General features: G+C 36.9%; 1 non-coding gene across 1 annotated transcript; it reads right to left on the bottom strand.

The window, feature by feature from the left end:
* Window positions 1-16,304: 16,304 nt before the first annotated feature.
* On the bottom strand, window positions 16,305-16,464 carry LOC114613639. The gene has a single exon (XR_003710209.1). It is a non-coding gene; the product is annotated as a U1 spliceosomal RNA (small nuclear RNA).
* Window positions 16,465-18,938: the final 2,474 nt, after the last annotated feature.

Here is an 18,938-nt window from a genome sequence, read left to right as displayed (position 1 = left end):
TCTCTCTCTCTCTCTCTCTCTCTCTCTCTCTCTCTCTCTCTCTCTCTCTCTCATTACACTCTTCCCTGAAATCTTCACCATTATACCATCATGTTCCAGTCCTGGGATGTCTGAAAAGATCAAAACCATCTTGTCTCAGAATCCTAGACTTGGTTTCTTGGTTTGTAAGTTCCTCAGGATGTACGCTATAAACCTCTGAGTTCAGCACACATTAGTACAAAGTGTCTAGCCCACACACTATAGAGTCAGTGATTTTTTGGCACCATGGCTAATGGGAAAACAAAGGCACAAAGCTGGTGAAAGAATAAACAGCTGGAACAAATTTCACAGTTGTTTTCTGTTTAATAGAGTGAAGAGCTAGTAAAGAATGGAAAAATAATAACTACAATTAAATTTTCTGATACTTTCAGGGAATGTGTTATTCTAAAGCATCAAGTTTCCTGGACTGGAGAAACTTTGAAGCATCTATTTACTTTGGTATAAACTCTTCCTAAAATGACATTTTACTTTTCCAATTTCTTATACTGAGTCAATTGCTTGTAATTTAACCTTGTCCTGAACATCTAGTAACAAAATCGGCATCTTAATCAAACGATTAAAATGCTATGTAGAGCTAGACATTCCAGGAGCTTCCTTTGAGAAATTTTGGATCGGGTTGTGGAAGTCAGGTGTATAGCTCAGAGGTTCTTACATGAAAGGGCCTTGGCAGCCTTCTCGGCTTCCTTCATTCTACAGTTGTTCTGGAGACACACTGTTAGAAAGGTGATATTGTTTATTTGGAATGGCAAGTTTATTCTAGTATTTACATCCTAGCTTTAGTGCTTGCCTCTTCATCTTGCCCTCGGTACAATATATACCCGATTGTGCTCAGAATTGAAATATTTCTATGTCTTCTTAAGGGACTACTGCATCAGTCACAGATTTAAGACTTAAGAAGTAAATGTTTATTGAACACCCAGTACTGGCAGCTGTTCCATGCTCTTAAATTTTACATCATTTCAGTCTATATTGTATCTGGATGAAGTGGTGGTCTCTCTGTCAACAGTTTATATATGACAAACAAGTTTGGTAATTCTAGTGATAGAAAAGGTGTGTGGCCTTTGCTTGCTCTTTAAATATTTTATTATTTTGTTTTTAAACACACACACACACACACACACACACACACACACACACACAGATGGCAGAGGACAGAGACGTCAAAGCAGGCAAGAGGAGTTGCCTTCTCCCTGGGGCTGGAGTTACAGGTGGTTGTAAATAGTTCAGTGTGGGAGCTAGGAATCAAACTGCAGTCCTCTAGAACAATCCACATTCTTAACCACTGAGCCATCTCTGTAGCCCAGCCTTGCTCTTTCATTTTCCTCTCGTGTTTTCTCGCTACATACGTGATCATCTTTGTCTCTACTGTCTGTGGTTCATTCTTGATGATGTGTTTTACTTTGTATAACACACTTATTCTTTGCTATTTTTTTTTAGCAGTCATTGATTTAAATGTATCCTTTGAAGACAGTTAAGTATAAGAATGGTAACTAGGAAGTTCGACGGGGCTGATAGACAAGTTCTATGGTTGATTTCAAGTTTCAGCATGCCAGAAAGTAATTAGTATCACTCCACCTGGGACTTTTCACTGGCACATACTTCATAGAGCCCCGCATGCGAATGCCAAGGTTACCTTGGCCTTCCGTCTTTCCTCCCTATTCCCATGTTCCTACTACATGCAGGGCAGCCCAGGGAAATCAGTTTCTTTGACCTTACTATGCAGGGCAGCTCACTTTTCTGTTTTCATGTAATTTCACATATAAAGAGAGTTCTAGATATTCAAAAAATAAAATAATAAAGATCTGTCTCTTATAAAGAATGGAAAGGCAACCACTGCTAATTTTTGTTTTCAATATTGATACATTTTCTTCTTACTATATCTACTAATGAAAAACTAACTAACTAACTTCACTAATCTTTAAATATATTGTAATGTGAACTCGGTCAAATAAAAGGCATATCTTAGATATAGTCATGTTTTCCTAGGAAAACATTGAATATTTAATGATCAAAGCAGATTACAAAAGATTATATAAAACCCTGTGTGCAGTTTAATATCACCTCTGTTCTCTCTACTTCTCTGCTAACCCTTCTCCTCCTTCCCTGCTTTTCCCTCTCCAACAACAAAAAGAATTCAGGAAGAGTATTATTGAACTTGCCTATTATTTCTCTGACTATAGCTAAGTATTTTTTTGTCAAGGCCTGTTATAATATGCAGGGTCATTGACTTTTGTTCAAATGTTTTTCACCACTGCCATGCCCTAGCCCTTGTTAACAGCTAATAATGACTAAGGGCTTACTTTCTGCCAAATGTGATACTGTGCATGTCACAGGTATTAAATCATTTAAACTCATGCAGAAAAATCCAATGAGACGTCTACACAATGGGACATACCCTTACTGAGGTCCAGCTCTTTTTACTTTATGGCTGAATATACAAAACCCAGAGAAATATCTTGTTCAATTCATAAATAGTTAGGCTTGTACCACAGAGTCTTACCGTTTATGTCCCCCTTTTCAGACAACATTGCTTCCTATTTCATTTGCTGTGTATCTATAGGCCTTCACTGTCTTTAATGTGTGCTCTTTTTATTTGTAGAACAGGAATGCTTAGAATAAATATAATTTAACTTATGAAGTCAATATCATTAATTTTATGCATGGCATTAAATCAACAGCTTCTGATGAAAGGCATGTTTATAATAGTTCTTATAGTCTTCGTGTACAGAAAGGAAATAGCCTTTTTATAAAAAGTCAGTTAGAGAACTCATGGTTTTACACAGGTAGATGGCTTTTTTCAGTAACTGAGTAGATGGAAGCCCAAGCATCACAGAATTGGTAAGGTGATGTTCTTCATGTTATTTTCTTCATTTCTCTTTGGAAGAACTCAGAGACAAGAGGGTCTCTTGTGTATCTGGTGCCTCTCTTAATAAAGATAGGCAGTCCCCAGGCCTATAATCAATCGACTGTAGTTGGAATGTTCTTTTTGTTTATATAGTTTCTAGGTAAAGGTAGTGAATTCTGGGCAGTTTAGTGATAGTGATAACAGAGTTCAAAGCAGCAGAACACTGTTTTATTCCCAGATCCCTCAGACAGGTCCTGAATAGGCTTCTAGGAAGCGTCTGTCTCCAGTTGTTTGGTTCCTGGAGGGAGCAGGGAGTGAGTGGACCAGCTGGCAGGAGAACAGTGGGTCTAGCAGAACTGTGTTAGGCTGCTCTCTTCCTGTTCCAACCTCTGCACAGCTGGACAGGAGACTCTTGCTGTGCATACCCCATAAGCACATTACAACTCTGATTCTCTACAAGGGCTGAATTCTTTACATCTACGTTCAAACACTTTAGTCATCAGTTTCCCTTAAGTTCTCTTCTTATGTTTCTTTTTATTCTTTTTTCACCTTAAGAGAGATCAAAGGCATCTGCCCAAGTGACCATACTGAAAAGAGGGGAAAGCGACACTGAGTCTCAGCTGATACGATTAGATGTGTTGTTTTATCCCGGTTTTCAGAGAAAAATGAATGATAAGGACTCAGAATTCCTGGTCAAAAAGCTAACTTGCCCATGAGCTGGTTTCCCTTGCAGACTGAGATGTACAGATGACTCAGGAGCAAATGCTTTTGTATGGAACTCAGTATCTGCTCTTTCCAGTGGCTTAATGTGTATTTCTACTCTATTCACCTCTATCTGCTCCCCTACCTCTTTATATCAACAATTAGAGGTATCCTGTAAATGCACATAGAACATGTCAATGTAACAGCATCATATAACACTCTCAAGCACTCAGGAGTATTCTCCACAAAATCTGTGAACACTGTGGCAGAAGACTGTCCTTTAGGTGTCAGGGTGGCTGTCCTGAGGCCCTTTGACAGCACTGCTTTTGTTATTACAGCATGTCAACCTGGGTTTGCTCTGTCACACAAATGTACCATCAGTAGCTTGGTTTTTGACAGTTTTAGTTATGTTTCTCCTTGTAGCAGATTGTCACGCACACTGGAAAGAAGAAAAGTAGTTTGCTAAATATAAATCTTCCTGGATAAGGGGAGCACCAGTTCCTAGGCAAGAACTATCAACTTTTTTTCCCCATTAATTTGCTTCTTGTTGAGCTATGTTGATAAACATACATGATAAACATGTTTTAATATCTAGTTAAACCATAGGCAAATAGATAATTTTATCTTATCAGATGCAAATTCCTTTATTTTATAGTTATATAAATATAACAGTTATATAAATCTAGTTATTGGAAAAACAAGGATATGTCAGTGTTACTGAGGAGATATTGAGGGCATAGCATGTCCATGATGGAGTGTGTAGGTTTTTCGTGCCTTGACAAAGGATTGAACAAGAAGCAGGGGCAGCAGTGACAGTATACTCATTAAAAGTGAGAATGAGGGACTTGGGAAAAAGAAAGGGAAGAGGGCAAATGTAATTTATTATAATCTCAAAAACCATACTATGAAAGAGTGAGAGGAGAGGCATACAATCCACTCCACAGAATGGAAGTGGATTGGGGTGAGCATGTAGCTTTAGAGTCCTTGTTCTGCAGTCCTGCCTTTCTTCATAGAAGGGAGAGGGGGGCTTTTATGAAAGGGGTGCACTTCTCTTGGCTGACTGGTTTCTTTGATGATTGGATAGGGTTATATAATCTTTTCATCTCTTTCGCTCTCTCTCTTTTGTGTGTATGCATGTATGCAAGTATGTATGTATGTATGTATGTATGTATGTATGTCAAAATGCATGTTGGAGATCAGGAAAACCTCAGGTGTTGTCTTCACTTTCTATCTTCTTTTGAGACAGTATATCTCCTTGTTCATTGCTGTGTACATAAGGCTAATTAGCTAGTGAGCTTGTAGATATTCTCCTGTCTCCACTTCCCATTTTGACATAGGAGTGCCAGTAATATAGAGGTATGCTACTGAGTTCAATTCTGGGGATCTCAGTTCAGGTCCTCATGCTTGCTTGGCAAATGCTTTACTGACTGAGCCATCTTCCCAGCTCAGTTTGTGCAATCTTTGGGATGGTCTTGGCAGTCCATTTGAAAAACTATCCTTGTTACTCAGTCCCAGAGTTAACTTTCTTATGGCTCACAGTCCTATATTCCTGGCCCTATATTAACTGTGTCATTACCATGAACCTTACAGCAATTGGAATTACATAGGTTTGCCTTATCAAAAGGACTCTGGGTATGGCTATGTATGCCCCCCTAGAGTTTGTGACTTGAAAAAGCTTGACTGAGATGCCAGTATAAGCATTCTTCTACACACTAAAATAATAAGCTCCCTTGAAGACACAAGAATACAGACTTAAAGGGCTAGAACAAAATGGTTATAAATAAATAAGTCTCTGCTGACCTGCTCAGCTGGTGGGTTGGGCATGCAACTCTTCAACACTCTTTGGATCTAAGCTAGTTCCCAACAAGAGCAACAGGTTTCTGTGTGTAAGTTCACAGTACATTTTCTCCATTTCAGTTCTTATAAAACTCTGTTTTACATGTTCTGTTTAGGTTAATTAATTTATTTGATCAAAAATTTGGAAGGACAGAAGCTATGGTAATTTGAATGAAATCTATTTCACATAAGCTCATGTGTTTGAACATTCAGTCTACAGTTAGTGCTGTTTGGGAGGAAATTATGGTTGATTTTTAAGAAACAAACTTTTCTTGGGAGGAAGCACCTGCCCATTTTCTCTGGTGGTCCCTTTGACCTCGAGTATCAACACAGACGTCATTCTTACTTTTGTCTCAGTAGACAACTACCTGTCCTTGCTCTTAATCCACAGAGCTCTTGTGAGCCCCATGGTTTATTTTTCCTTGTATTCCAGCTAGTTGATTTTATGTCTATTTCTTCCAATACTACATTCTCCAAGTACAAAGGTCATTTCTTCTATTCTCCTGTTTGTTCATGCTAAGTGTTCAGTAACAGAATGCGTGAATAAAAGACCCTTAGACACCCTCTCAGTATGTGGAACCTCTGATGTTCTTCCTGGAGCACCAGGCAAGGTTCCCTTGCAGTAAGGAGCCTGGCAGCCTGTGTCTGAGGGAGACAACTACTGACTCAGCATTTCTGGTTGATAAATCATTGAAGGAGATGAGTCTGAAAAACAAATTTCTTCTCCAATGATTGACTTTTATTATTAGACTTTTAAATTTTGAGAGGAATTTAAGTTTTCCTGTTATAAATTGCATACATATTATAAATGTAAAAATGAAAGAAGCATTAACATAGAAATGAATCAATAAAAACAAAATAATAAAGTGAGAAAAGAGGAAATTAAGCCAAACAGATGAGCTTGCTTGGCTGCCTAGCCTTTATCAGCTGTGTCGTCTCTCCAGCTTACGATTAGCTTACTTGAAGCAAGCCTATACATTCTTTGTACAGGCACATTGTGAACCTTTGTGTCCTGTGCCTCTGATATAATTAAACTAGAGGTTATTAAAGCAATGCTTTGGGGGAACAGATGAATTCATTAGCATATCACATAAACACTAATAGGATCAGTTTCATTTTTATAGGACCCTTATAGACACAATATTAAGATCTGTACTAATTACTAAGGGTAACTAGCTATTCTGAGCAGCTGATATAAGGTTTCTTCTATATGGCTGCTTGGTCTAGGGCTGCTAGCGTTGTATTTTGGTGGAAGGAAATCCATCCTTCAGCAAAAGTCTGTGACTCCTGGAAGCTCAATAACCTCTAGCTAAGGTGCATTTTACCTTTGTTTCTATTTAAATACTGCACTAGTAAAGGAGCAGCTTACAGAGTAAAGCTGTCACTTGGAAAGCGCTAATTGTTCACAGAACCCAGATTTCCTTGTCTCTGTTTAGTCCTAATGTGTTTGGTTAAAAGGCCAGGTGAAGTGGACACCCAGTCATGAATATTAAGCCTTGTCTTCCACCTCTCTCTCTCTCTCTCTCTCTCTCTCTCTCTCTCTCTCTCTCTCTCTCACACACACACACACACACACACACACACACACACACACACATACACACACACACACACACACACATATTCTGGGGATCACAAAGGGACTGAAAAATACTGGTCATGTGCTCTCTACCACTGAGGTACGTCCTTAGTTTCTTTCTACTTATGAAATGTAACCTTTATGGGTCGTGTTTAATATGAATTGTGGGATCATCCTAGCACTTTTCACATTTTACCCCATAATATGTTACTTCTTTTTCTTCTGTGGTTTTTAAATGACTATTTAAAAATTAATATGCTGTGACGTTATTACGCTTTGGTTCTTATGAGGGGGATATTAATGTAATAATGGTTGTACATGCTCTAACAATCGTACAAAGTGAAACTTACCACCGTGTACCAAGTCATTAATGGAAGGCTTGGTGCCAAGTGAGATTCAATGGAAACAGAAGGAAAGGCATAAACACCAGGCATAAAAAGGTTGCCTCAAAGCAAACTTGGTATTATGTCCATCTGAGAACCTAATAGTTACATATTTTCCTTTTTTATATTTGATTGCTATGAGCAATAAAATACCTTTTACTATTTTATTTTTCTTTAATTTCACATCTTACAAGTAGCTACATGACAGGAACCTTTTCATACTTTTCTCAAATCCCCTCAGCTGAACACATAGGTGTTCAATAAATGCCCATGGTTTGCCTGATGCGAACAAATGAATACTGATACTTGTAAGAAATGTCCCTGGTATTTCAACCATGCTTATTGATGTTCAATGTCATGCAAAGTTGGGGTTTCTTTCTTCCTTGTTTCCTTTCTAAGAGCTTTGAGTAGATTGCTCAGCTGGCCAGTGTGGGCTAGCAGTAAAAAAATCTACCAGGGTAGGAGGCAGTACAAATTGAACCAGATGCCTGTGCTGGGTCAGGGTGAAGGAAAGAGCTCAGAGATGGGTGTCCCTGTGTGGAATGCCAGAGTCTGAATGGGATGAGGATGCTGCCAGTGTGACTTGTCAGCTAACTCTTGAGTCCTTGGATGTAAAAGTGGGTGATAGCACAGATTGGATATTGGCTAGAACCAGAGGAGTTGACAATATAAATAAACACGATAAAGAAATGGGAGTCAGTTTCTTTCTGTTAGACAGAGGCTGTAAGAAGAACAAGAAAGAAAATCAGAATGAACCCTGCAGTATTAAGAATTACTGGTTTAAACAAATGCTAAAGACTGATAGAAAGGTGTGGACATACATACAGTGTTTATAAGGACACTGGACACTGATGTGCCTCCTTCTCCCTCTTCCTCTCTCTCTCCCATTGCCTCCTCCCCATACCCCTCCCCCTGTCTCTCAAGACTAAGAATCATTGATTTTAGAACCTAGACAGGTATTGTCTTGAAATTATATCATCTTGAAATTATAGACAGAACTCAAGTCTTAGGGAGATTCTATCCAAAAATCCCTTCCCAAATCAAGCTAAATTTGTACATCAAAATAATAATTTTAACAGATAACCCACTGATGAAATAGGAAGTCATGCATGCATGATGATATAATTATGTAAATTAACTAAACACAGAATATTTAAATACTTCAAGCTTCCTTTTCATAAAAAGAACTACCAAGACATTTTGAGAGAAATCTAGCAGCCCCTATGTTAATTATATATGATCAACATGAATATCATTATCAGTGGGACAAATTAAAATGATATCCCAATTGTTAAGTTAGGTAAACACAAACCGAACTGTATTCTATAAAGCAGTTTCATCTGTACTGGTCAAAGCATTAAGGTTCTTAAGGTTGAGCAAAAGAGACTTGTGTCATAAGTAACCCAGGTCCCTGACATGGGAGTGCAGCCAGTCAACAAGGGCATGGCTGACTGCTGCAAGAATCTGGGTGGTCTCTATGGGGTAAATAAGTTCAGATTAGTATTCCCTTCCTGGTATTGGTGCTTATAATGTGGTTTATAGAAAAGTATACTCTTGTCAGAGTCGTACACAATCATGGTCAGTCAGTGACAGGACATGGTGCCAGTAACTTTCCAAATGGTTCAAGAAAAGAATGTTGTAATTGACTTCCTAAGGTTTCTGTTAAGTTTGTGGTGACCTCCAAAAATAAATCTCAGAAATAAACAAAACAAAACCCCTCAAAACTCCTAAGTTCTTTGTAGGAACATATAGCCTTATCATCAACTTCAGAAGTCATTGCCACTGCATGCAGGGAATTGCTTACATCTCCACAAGTGCTCTCATTATAACTTTTAAAAGAGTTACTCTGTCATACAATCCCCATAGAACAGATTAAAATGGCAGCAATAAATATCTTTTGAGGCAATCAGCTATCAACTAGGCCTTTTGATCATTCTTTGGGGGGACATATCCTTATGTTTGCTTCACAATTTTTTTTTAAAATTTATTTGTTTTGAGACATTCTCACTATGCAGCAAACTAAGTCCTGGAACTCTCCATAGCCCAGGTTGGCCTTGAGCTCTTCAGCTTCACACATCCTAGGATTACAGTTTGTACCATCACTACTTATGCTTCACTTTCTCCGTTTTCTACAGGAATCTGCGTCCATATCCTAATTTTCTAGTTTATCTAGCTCTTTTAGTTATCTTTCTTGAAGTAGAGTCTCACTATGTAGCCTGGACCACTCTGGAGCTCACTATATAAACTAGGCTGGCCTTAGATTCACAAGATCCACCGGTCTCTGCCTAAGGGCTGGGAATAAAGGTATATACCATCATGCCAGCAATATCATCTTTTATTAGTCCAATTATTCCTTTTAAACACTGTGTTTCTGAGCTCTCATAATAAGAAGTACCTTCAGGCTATCTGTAGGTATGTGAAATATTTTTTACATATTTTTTAATATGTAGTCCTAAGTTTCTCATACTTTCCCTCTCTGCTAGTTCTCTCATTCTTGCCTCTCTCTCTGCTCCCCCTCTCTCCATTTTAATAGTTATAGTGAGTCCGATTAGGATGAGGTTTTCAGTTTCCCGAGAATGATAGAGAAGGCAAACTGATTACTTTCCAGAGTGCTATGGGGGGCACTTGTGAAAACAGGGCTCTAAGAGATGAATGGCATTAATCAGCCCAAGATGAGGGAGGGATCCAGAGAATCCAAGGCTAGAGCCCTTCTGTGATGAGACCCATGTTAGATGGGTAAATACATGGCTAACAAATTAGGAAAAAGAAATTCCTACAGATAAAATGTGAAATATACATAGAATAAAATCTTACTGATAAGTTAAGGAAATAGGTGGCAATATTGGCAAATATTTGCTAGATCTGTATAAGGTATTGATAATATAAATAATGAAATGTAACAAAAATAATAGAGAGATTACAATCAGCTCTAGGGAAATGAGCAGATTTGAAAAAATTCTGTTTTCAGATTTGAAACAATATATCTTGTGTTCTAGGAGTAAAACATATTTGTTTAATAAAATATAAATCAACGATAACACAGGGGTTAAAACACTTAAAACCATACGTACTTAAACATAAAATTGTTTATTTTCTCTTAGTCCCTCATAGTTTACTGTCTCATCAGAAGCAAAAGAAATGAATTGTGATGGGTCAGCAGTTCTTCCAGGTGACCAAATGTCACAAGACTATCTCATTAATTTTCTAAGCCAGGTTTTAGGAAAACCAATTATTAATCTAGGACAGAAAGAATTAACTTCCACTAATATCTTACCTTTAACTCCCAATATTTGAAGAGGATAAGTACAAGTGAGTGGTGGTCTGAGTCCATGGTAGTATACTGGGCACTGTATTTTAATGCTTTTCTCCCTTTAAGTTTTAGTTTGGAATGTAGGTACAATTAGTACAAAGCTTTATTTTCCTTGATAATTCTACAGCTCAATTATTAACATAGACCTCAGCAGCCAAACTAGTAGCTTCTTTATTTTTTCTTTCCTTAAGATGAAAATGTAACATTTTTACACAAAAGAACCATCCTAGCTTCTCATTGGAATATCTGAGTTGACAGAATCACTACCCTTGAGCATTGGGCTATTATTAAATAATTCAAGGTTATGTGAACCCAGCATGCAGTTCTGCAATCCTGAGACAGTTCATCTGGTGAGCAAGACAGCTTCTAAGTGATAAGTATCTGGCAGCCTAAACCGATGGATACTTTGGGCAAAGGAATGATTTCTATTTTGGGTAGGGAGTAAGATATTACAAGAATTCATCACTCTTCTCAGAATGGCAAGCACTTTAAGACTTACAACATTTTATTTCTGGTATATTTTGTTTAATATTTTGGAGCCACAGTTATGGTGAGCCACGCAAAGGATGGGGAGAACTGGAGATAAGAAGGATGGCTAAGCATAGATGCAGCAATCAAAGTGAGTCACGGGCAACGAAAGTGCCAGGTTTTGAGAGGTGTGATTTAAAGATGCAACTATCTCAGGAATGTTAGGCATTTCATCATCAGAAAATCTACTGTAATTCTCCACAGAAACAGATTAAAGGGTGAAATGCCATTTAATTATCTCAAGTGATACCTTTAGAACATTTTATAAATATACCAACTGATGTTGAAAACTCTTGACTTGGAACAGAAGGGGAGGTCCTTAATGCACTAACAGGCTCCAGCTACTCACAGCAAGCATGCCAAGGAATTGCATGACCTTAGAAATGTTATCAATCAGGACAGAAGTTGCTAATTATTACTGAAACCTTTTGGTAGTGTGCCTGAAGACCAAGCATAAATAAGAACAAAAACAACAAAAAGAAAGAGTTAGTGTAGAAAAGACAATTGACTTTAGCTGAAGGTGATGTGGGCTCATAAGGCCATAGTTTAACAGAGAAGTACTCTAAAGTGACTACAACTAAATGAGGGTCATGAGAAGAGTTACTGTGTGATGTAACTTACCATGTTTATCCAGGCAACAAACTTATTTTTTCATTCAAAAACATGATCAGATATTTATTATCTTTAAAACATGAAGCTTCAACGGGTTTATAACATTTTTTGGAAGGAGTTTCAAAACACAAAATGGAAGTGGGCTGGGAGCCAATAGATATGTTGTTCCTCTAAACATCCACTTTCAGATATTCTTTTCCATTTTCATCTGTTTATGCAAAATCGTCACACTAGAATATCCACTTACTGAAATACATACAAAATAACTTCTACATTTGCGATGGATCTCCATGCCCTTTTATTTGTCTGATGTTCTGAGCCTTCAAAATTATTATAATTGTCAACATTACCTTCATGCCTCACTGAACCTCTTTGGAGTCACTGATCCAAATTTTCAAATAGGAACATTTTCTCTGCATGAAACTTATAAGAGAAAATACTAAGCTCACAATTATATAAATATAAATGGTAGAATATTCACCATCAGAAACAGAAAGAACGTTCTGTTGGCTGAAGGATATGTAAGAGGATCTGATCAGCACACCCCTAGAAGGCCCACAACTTTCCAATCAGTGATCAGTGATACAAACAAAGCATTTTATTTCACAACTTCCCCGAATGTTAATTAACATAATTGTTCTATTATTTTTTTCTTCAAAAACGTTTATGTTACCTGTAGATCTATTGATTGACCATGTGGACTACTGGATACATCACTGCAGGAATCCTTGCTCCACAGATTTAAGTAGGAGACAAAATATAGCTTAAAATTTCACTGATCTGGTCAGGTGTAGTGACACATACCAGCATCCTAACACTTAGAAACAGGGATATAAAATGTTCAGTGCTTGTCTCCCTGTTTTGTAATAATTCTCCCAGATTTAAGCATTTAGGCGCCTCAATTTAGAAAGTAAGCAAATCTTCCAAAGCTTAGGAATCAAGCAGCATTTTACAAGTCTCTGGAAGTACCTGAAACCTGCCCCTACCTTGCTATTAGCAGTTAAAACTGACTGGAGCAGAGACACTTACTTGCTCAGCTGCTTCCATGTGAAGTAGAGAGCTCTAGGGATTCGTATTTGTCAACTAGGGTAGGCTTTCTGATGATTTGCTGTGCTGGAGTCATCCATGCACTTAGTAGTCTCTTGTCACTTATGCTCTGTAAGTAACCCCAGGAAACTAAGGGGTTCTCCAAGTAGTACTTTGATGAAATCATCTCTTCAATCCATTATTGGTTCCCTATTTAGGGTAAACTGATTTTCATACAAATCTTCCCACGAAAAGCCATATAATACTTGGCTACAAATATTTAGTGTGTTCAGTGCCATCCTGGGCTACATGTGATCTTGTGTCACCAGATAAATACAAGAAGAAAGTTATAATGATTTGACAATATTGAGAAGCTCTTTACTTCTATCTTGTTTTGGTATGTCTATCTCTATCTGAAGAGAAAGGCAAATTAATTTCTTGGCATAAGCGTGAACTTGAATTGATGTTGCTGTACTGGATGACTTTTTATTATCGTCTAAGTTTAGTGATGGTGTTCATTTAGATATCATAGATGGTGGGGGAGTACAATCTCAAAGAACCCTTTCCCGAAGAAGAACATTTTATTTTTAACTAGTTAGTTCTTACCTCAGGTTCTCTAATTCCAAAGTGGATCTTCAGTTTAAGGAAAAATTTACAACATTTTCTAGTGTCTACTTTTGGTCTTGATTGTCCTAGTGGTCAAGAGAGAAAATTAAGAGTACTGAGGCGTTTTGTGGTGGTTTTAGGTAAAGAACGTAAAAGTCTTCAACTTGTTTTGAAAAATATTCACACCTGTGGAAATCTTCAGACTTTGGATCAAGCACGTAGCTTTAGATTTATATATTTTGAAGGCAAGAGTCATTTTGAAAGTGTAGGTGCTTAGGCATAAGAAATGTAAAGAAAATGTGTGTGTGTGCATGTTAGGAAGACAGACATATGAGACATGAAAGAATTCTTCACACTTGTGTGGTAGCCTGTTCTCACTGGTAAACTTATGTTTTCTTGGCTATAATGTGGAACTTTCTGGTAGTTTCAGCTTGGAGCAAATCAGAAATTTCTAATGAGTTTTCTTGATATTTACTTCGACCTGATTCAGGTCAGCTTATTGCTATTTTCTCCTATTCCAAAAGCAGAGTGAGCGGAAGTAAAACCCCTCTTACTTATTAGGGCTTTAGTGAGTAATCTTAACTAAAGGATTTCTAATTAAAATGTAAAGATCATTAGTATGAGTCATAATAGAGGCCTTTCTTCCCAGTCAGTGCTTTAATGTTGGTTCCAGACACACTTTTGCATCTGCCTTGCTGAACAATCGATGCTCTTGGCACAGTTTTTCAGGAGCTGAGAGCCTTGACTGCTACCCATGCCTCTGCTTGAGGGCAAGGAGAGGAGATGCAGGCCTGGAGGAATCAAGAAGAGCAACAACTTGCAAAGTCAGCATTTCCTTTGCTGTTACTTCCAGGCCGCCAGAGCAAATGGCGCTAAAAGAGAAAGAGGAAGAGGCCACTAAGGTCAATAGGAGAGGCATTATACATTTGTAGTTTTACATTAGACAGTTTATAGTTTTGAGAGAGGAAGGAAAGAACTGAGACGGATACTCATAGATGTCAGTTTTTTTTTTATTTTTTTTGCTTTATATTCCATTTCTGTGCTTCAGGAATTCAAATACCTAGATAATCTTCACTGATGCAAAAACATTATATATATATATGTTACCTACCCCATATTTATCACATTTCAGTAGTATTTCTATTTGGGGATGTGACATATGTTGATCACATTGGCTAAATTATGTCATTTTGTGTGAAACATGTAATAACTTATGATTAATTGAATTGAAGAAATGAATATGAAATTCCAGCAATAAGTAGTGAACAAAGATTGGAGCTGAAGACCTTATGTGTTTGCTTTTTGCCCGTTGACCAGATAACATTAGAACTATCTGCATTCTCTATGCAGCATGGGATTTTTATTATTTTTACCTAAAGATGTCTCTTTTTGGTAATGACAAACATGTTTTTTAAGAAAAAAAAAAAAGGCCTGGTTTTTCTTTGTTTCATTTTTCTTTTTTTTTTTTTTTGGCCTGGTTTTTCTCAATACACCTTTAATGGTTTTTAAATTGTTTCATATCTGGTCAAGTTGAGATTTTTAAGAACTTCATTTTTAATTTATAATAAAGTTTACAACTTGAATTTTTTCAAAAAAAGTCAACAAACTGCAAGCACCTGTTAATAAAGGTCTTAAATAATAATAATAATAATAATTAATAATAATAATAAAAAAGACTTCTTTTGTTGTGAACTAATTCATGGGTAATATAGTCCAGTTAGTCATACTTATGACTTGTTCTGTGTATAGCATGTTAATAAGACCAAATGTTAGAGTCATCATCAAGGGCAAGTGAAAATATGGAGCTATGTGCATTTCCCATTATCAGTCTTTAATCTTAGGAACATTGACAGAGGGTTTAAATCAGAAACAAGAAGAATGTAATGGCTCTCTAGACACTTGAGTAGAAAATGTCTACTCATTGATTTGCTTCTCCACTCTTTCATCTGAACTTTTGACCCGTTGCAATTTTCACAATGTAATTAGTTTTTCTATTAACAGAATTGGGGCTAATAGAACAAGAAATACTTTCTTTCATAATTAGAGTTGTTGAGTTGCCTGGAGAAGATGGACATTTGGATTATTTGTGACTTCAAATGAATATAATTTACATTTTATTTTATTTCAAAAACAAAATAAATAAATAAATCTACATTTATTTCAAAAATAAAAGTAAAATAAAGTTAGTGCATACACAAAATGCTCACTTAGTAGAGAACAGTGGTTTTCATGCTCCCGGGCACATTGCAACCACCTGGGCTGCTCATTAAACTCAGAGTCTGCCCTGCACCTCAAGAGTTCCAGCTGCCACTGTGGCTACTGTTTGGGATCTCTTATTGAGAACCATGGTATTACAAGATATTCATGAGATTTTCAGATAATATTCCTTAGCTGGAGAGTGATGGTGCATGCCTTTAATCTCAGAGAGGTAGAGACAGGCAGATTTTTGTAAGTTTAAGGTCAGCCTGCTCTACAGAGTAAGTTCCAGGTCAGCTAGAGCTACAGCATGAAACCCTGTCTCAAAAAAAAAAAAAAGCAAACAAAAAGAAAATTCTTTACCATACGTTAGTTCTCAGTTTAAGATTTCTGAATTGCTGGTGTTGAGTCCATCTGAAAAGGTACCAGGAACATTTTGTGAAGTCACAATGAGATGTGTTTGCATTTACTTTCACAACAGACACATTATGCACATATATCAATAATCATTTGCAGCATACATCTAAGACAAAGGTCCAGAAATGTATATGATCCGTGTATGTCTATCTAACTACCTATAATCTAATAGATGTCTATAGCTATTATCTATGAAGAAACAATTTTAAGATGTATTATTTTTTAACAGAGAATATGAATATAATCTCCCATTGCCACAAATGATGCAGGTGTGTCTTCTACATTTGGGACATGTCAGAGGTCAGCATATCTGGATGCAGTGGATAAGCCTCGACCTGAGAAAACCACGTTCACGATCATTGTATCTCCCCTGCCATGTAAGTATTTTATGGTGGCTTGTTAAGTAAACACCTGTTTTTAGTTTCATTTTTTTTTTCAGTTCAGGTTGGATTCAAGTTTTAACAGATGTTGGCAGTTGGAGGAATATCTCCAAGGGGTTAATACAAGTTTCTTGCAGTCAGTAAAGATATCATATCAGTGGCTTTGCTGGGAGAATTGCCAAAAATTTTCATAGGGAATCCTAAAAACACAAGATATCTTGAGCAATTCTATACTCTTATCAAATACTTCGGTATTGAAATGTTTTCCTCTCTGAGACAGGAGTTAAAAATATGAATCTTGTGCTTATCTGCAGCTAGGTGTGACTGGTTAGTTTGTTTGACTATTGACTTAGCTATTTGTGTTTCTTTTCTTTGTCTGTTTTTACTGTGGTAGGAATTGAACCTGGGCCTCATACATGCCAGACAAATCTTTTGTAACTTTTCTACATCCTTGCTCTTCTTTTCTAAAGAACACATATATATTTTTGCATTGGTCTTTCACTTAAACTAAGCTTTAAATTGATTGTCAGAGAGTACAATCCACATATCTGTAATGATCTGCCCTGCAGCTGCATTGTAGGAGCAGATGTTCACCAAATGGCTGTGGAGTAGTCCATGGGTCCTTGTTTTAGGCTGCTGCAAGCATATATAAAGGTTCGCACTTTCTCTTTTTCTCGTTCTCTCATGCCTGCATTTGATTATCCATTTACATACTGGAAACCATGATTAATATCAGGCTTTCTACAAGGAAAATACCCAATCTCCTTTCCAGGGTCTGAGTGTCTGCTCTCAGTGAGATGGGAAATACCATGGCTCTGGGTATACCCTAGAGTGACCCTAGGGTGACTTATATATACATATTTTATTGTTTGGAAAAGGATGTGAAAACACCAAGACTCCAAGTATTCTTTGAAGGATTGTCTTTGTTGATTGTTTTCTTTTCTTTTTTTTAATTTATAAGGATAAGTTGATTGGGATTTAAAATTCTAGATAATAACAGCCTGTGATGGCAGAGCAGAGGCATCACCAATGACATCAGGTGACAACTGACATTGTCAGACACAAGCAAGAAAGAGAAAGAACAAGCTAAAAAATTGCAGTGGATCTAAAATCTTAAACCTTACCTCCAATGACATTCTTTTTCCAACCAGACTATACCTCCTAAACCTGTGCAAACCATGACACCAACTGGGGGGCCAAGATTTCAAATATCAGAGCCCATGGAAAACACTGTCATTTAAGTAATCAGAGTAGCTAAAGCACAATTGCATATGATGAGGTAGATCGAGATCTATACTTTCTTTTTTATTTTATTTTTATATATTCTTATTGTTAATTGGATATTTTATTTATTTACAATACAGATGTCATCCCCCTTTCCCCATTTCCCCACCCTAGAACACCCCTATCCCATGCCCCCTCCTCCTTTATGCTTTTATACCATTTTGATTACATGCATGTATTAAGATCAGTTCTAGGTTGATGGTCTAGCAATACAATAAATGCAAATAGTCAATTAAGAAGCAATACAATAAACATAAATAGTCAAAGAAAAAGCAAGGCATTAAACCCAATTATGTGACCACTCCCGTGACCACTGTTTCTAAGGGCTTATCAGGATGACCGAAGTATCTGAGCCTACTTCCCTGTCCTATCCCAAGGTCAATTTCATGTCTGAAGCCTACTTCATTTTTCTAGCCTAAAATTTAGATTCCTGTCTGAAATTACTTCTTTGTTCTAGCCTAAGATTTAGATTCCTACCTGAAATTATTTCTTTGTTCTAGACTAAAGTCAGATTCCTGCCTGAAGCCTACTTCCTTGTCCTTGGCCCATGTCAGATTCTTACCAAGCAGCCCCAAAGGCTCTCTGCTTCTCCACCTTTTTTATTTCATTAACAAGACTGAGCCTGTCTTAGGTTGTTCTGACAAGAATGCATTCCTTACCCATCATAAGAAAGAGAATATTGAGCATTAACTTTAAAAATGAGACAAAAATCAAATCAAATAATATTTTGAGTAAGTTCTTAAAATTTAAATTACTTGATCATTATAAATACAATATTTTATAAGCAAATAAGTATACCAACATTGTACTTTCCTTGCCTGTTTTGGTGATTCCACATTATCAACACAAGCACCAAAATGTGCTAGCTTATAGCCTATTGAGTATAAAATTGGACACAAAGCCTTCAAATGATTGCAGAGGTCTTCAAATTCCTTGTTCTTCCAAGGTCTGTCAATCAATTACCATTTAAAACTGCTACCCACTAAAATCCTTTAAATACAATTTTAAATACCATTTTCTTAAACTATTACAAATTATAGCTGTACTTTTTATTATTGGTAATTCAGAAAAATAACTTTAATTTTCAGTTTTCTTAAAGAAGCTTGTTTCTTTATTTTCATTTCATTGTGGTCATGAGGTGTGACAAACTAGTTCATATTGCTAAAAATCTACCTTATGCCTACTGGAAAATCTT

The sequence above is a fragment of the Grammomys surdaster genome, unplaced genomic scaffold (genome assembly GCF_004785775.1).
Source record: "Grammomys surdaster isolate TR1022 unplaced genomic scaffold, NIH_TR_1.0 126248, whole genome shotgun sequence".
Classification (NCBI taxonomy): domain Eukaryota; kingdom Metazoa; phylum Chordata; class Mammalia; order Rodentia; family Muridae; genus Grammomys; species Grammomys surdaster.
This window is presented reverse-complemented; position numbering and strand designations above follow the sequence as displayed.